Consider the following 3,261-nt stretch of genomic DNA (forward strand, 5'->3'; position numbering starts at 1 on the left):
TCAAAATGACTCCCCAAAATCTCTGATCATTTACACTTCTGAGCTGCAGCTGCTCAACCTGCACTAATACAAATGTAAAGGTAGTCATACATCTAACAATGATGGGCAGATTTCGACCAAGAGACAAATCTCTCTCTGATCGAATCTAATTAGAGAGAGATCTGTCGGCTGCCCATACACTGCAGGCCGATTCCCGATTGTTTTCAGCATGAAATCTTTTGGGAATTGGCCTAAGTCTGCCACATCTGCCGCTGCCACCCCCCAGTGTATAAATGCACCCCCCTGTGTGTGCATTCATACATTATCTGTCCTGTGTCACCCACCGTGCAGTGCTCACCCGTCTTTGGAATTCTCCGCAGGTTACTGTATTGAATTCAATGCGCACACACACAAAAAAAATTAGTTTGCTGCCAGATCTGGTTGACGGTGCATGACCATCGTGTCATCAACACTAATCACTGATCGCCAGGGAACTTGATTATAAGCGGCCCCAATATAAGCAGCCAAGTATAGGTGCCCCAGTATAGGTTAGCTAACTTAGGTGCCCAGGTAATCCAGCTACAGGTTCCCCAGTATCGTTAGCCAGCTGTAGGTGTCTCAGTATAGTTAGCCAGCTTTACGTTCCCCCAGCATAGTTAGCTAGCTATAAAGGCCCAGTATAGGTGCACCCCTCAGATTCCATCCCTCCCTCTTCAGTGATAGGGGGTGGCTGACTCCCCCCCCCCCCCCCCCCCCCACACACACACATCTAGCCTTCCCTCTTTAGCGATAGCGTTGGCCTAAATACCCTCCCCCATCTCTCTCCCTCACATCCATCCCTTCCTTAGGGCCTGTATCCACTAGAAGCGGCGCGTGAGCCTGCATAGCTGCATCGCACCGCAGGTTTCCTGAAACCAATGTATGGCAATGGAAGTTTCCATTGTGTGCAGAGCAATCCGAGATTGCTGCATGCTACCGATTCTCGTATGGCCGCATCCGCCCGCTGTCCCCTCCATACACTTCCACATCAGGAGATGCAGAAATGACGCAGACGCCAGCGGAAGAGATGCGATGCGGCTAGGTAGCCGCACACTCATCACTTAGTGGAAATGGGCCCTAAAGCGGAGCACTCGCTGCCCGACGGGTCCTGTGACGCCTCTTCCTGACGGTGGGTGTACACGCCAGGAGCAAACAAGACTTCAAGCGATTGCGATACTTGGTGCGGGAATCGTCGGGGATCCTAGTGACCTGATCTGCCATGACAGTCATTATTGCGACGCGATGCTAAGTGGTGTTACGCGGTCGTGCACCTGCACCCACGTCGCAATATCGCAGACACGACCGATCGGGGCTCAAAAAATAAAAATACTTGGTCAGAGGAAAAATTGCAAAGTGGCTACTTAGCTTACCTCTCTCTCTGCAGCTATGGCCGATCACCTCCCCCCCCCCACCCCATCTCTCCCCCCCCCCCCCCCCCAAACATCCATCCCTTCCTCCAACTACCTCCCTTCCCCTCCCTCTTGAGAGGTATGGGGTGGCCGATCCCCAACCCTCCCAGAATAAGTTAGCGAGCTATACCTGACCAGTATAGCCAAGCTAACCATACGAGATGCAGCATTAAGCCCCACTCCACGATTAACCCTCCTCCGAGTGAAACACCCCCTCTGCATCTCCCCATCTGTCCTTGCATGTATTTATCTGTCCCTCCCTCCCTCTATGGTCTATCATACTCCCTGGGTCCACCCCCAGTGATTCTCCCCCTTCCCCCAAATCTCCCCAAGTGTCCCCGCATCCATGTATCTTCCCCCCCCCCCCCCCCCCCCCATCGTGGGTGGCCGGGTGCGCTGTCACTCACCCTTCCTTTCGCCCGCGCCGATCACCCGCTCTGCTCTTCTCTGTTCACTGTACTGCGACACGGTATGACATCATCCGGCATGCCATGTCCCAGTACAGTGAACAGAGAAGAGCAGAGCGGGTTATCGGCACGGGTGAGAGGAAGGGTGAGTGACAGCACATCCGGCCACCCGCGATGACAGAGGGGGGAGAGAAATAGATACAAGGATGCGGGGATACTTGGGGGAAGAATCACTAGGGGGGGAGAATTACTGGGGGGGACCCAGGGGTGTGTGATAGACCATAGAGGGAGGGAGAGACAGATAAATACATGCAGGGACAGATGGGGAGATGCCGAGGGGGGGGGGGGGGGGGGGGGGAGACTCACTCGGATGGGGGGGGGGGGGGGAATGGGGGAGGTGAATCATGGAGGGGGGCTTTATGCTGCATCTCATATAGTTAGCTTAACTATATGGGTCAGGTATAGCTAGCTTACTTATCTTGGGAGCACAGAGAGCTTTAAAAAGCTTCCTGAGCAGCATGCCCAACACTGTCGGTCATACCGCTCAGGAGGCTACAATGTGGATTGTATTGCAACAGGAAGTAGTTATGGCAAATTCTGTATCTGCGTTTACGGGGGGATTAGATGCTTTCCTTGCATTGAAAGACATCCATGGCTATACTGAAACTGTCAAAATGTAACTTTTTGACCATACTTGTAAAACAAAAAATTTCTTTCAATAAAAAATATTGAAACCGAAAGACATCCATGGCTATAATTACTATGTAATTCCCGGTGGTGTTGATCCAGGGATTTTATCTGATTGCCAACTGGAGTCGGGAAGGTTTTTTTTCCCTTTTGGGGCAAATTGGACCATGCCTTGTAAGGGTTTTTCACCTTCCTCTGGATTAACAGGGATATGCGAGGGTGCAGGCTGGTGTTGTACTTTATTCTTTGGTGGAACTTGATGGATGTACACGTCTTTTCAACCCAAATAAAACTATGAACCACACCTTCTCCGATTCAGTCCCATCAATTGAGCTGTGCCCAAAAAAGTTTGAGGACCTTGGCATTGAGAACTGGAGTTCAACATCCCTGCAAAGCTATCCATAGACATGGCAGCTTCATCTTGAGATTGCTGGCATGCACCTTGATACACCTGATGTTCCTGTAGATCCTCTGCCTATGTCTTCTGAGGTAGCAGAAAAACTGTTACCAGGTTGCAGAGGACTCCTTGACAGAATGACCCATCCAGACAGATCATTAGCACGGTTTTGTGGCAATGGCTCCTAATACAGATGATTAATCAAGTAACCAAGGTCTCATATCTGTCTCAAAGTTTAGTCTGGAGTCCACCTTTAAAGTCTTCTAGCATTAAAAGCAGTACACGAAAAAACTACATCTGCAACAACAGTCTGTCAACCATTAATAACTCTAAGATGCACATA

The sequence above is a fragment of the Hyperolius riggenbachi genome, chromosome 3, assembly GCF_040937935.1.
Source record: "Hyperolius riggenbachi isolate aHypRig1 chromosome 3, aHypRig1.pri, whole genome shotgun sequence".
In the NCBI taxonomy this organism is placed as follows: Eukaryota; Metazoa; Chordata; class Amphibia; order Anura; family Hyperoliidae; genus Hyperolius; species Hyperolius riggenbachi.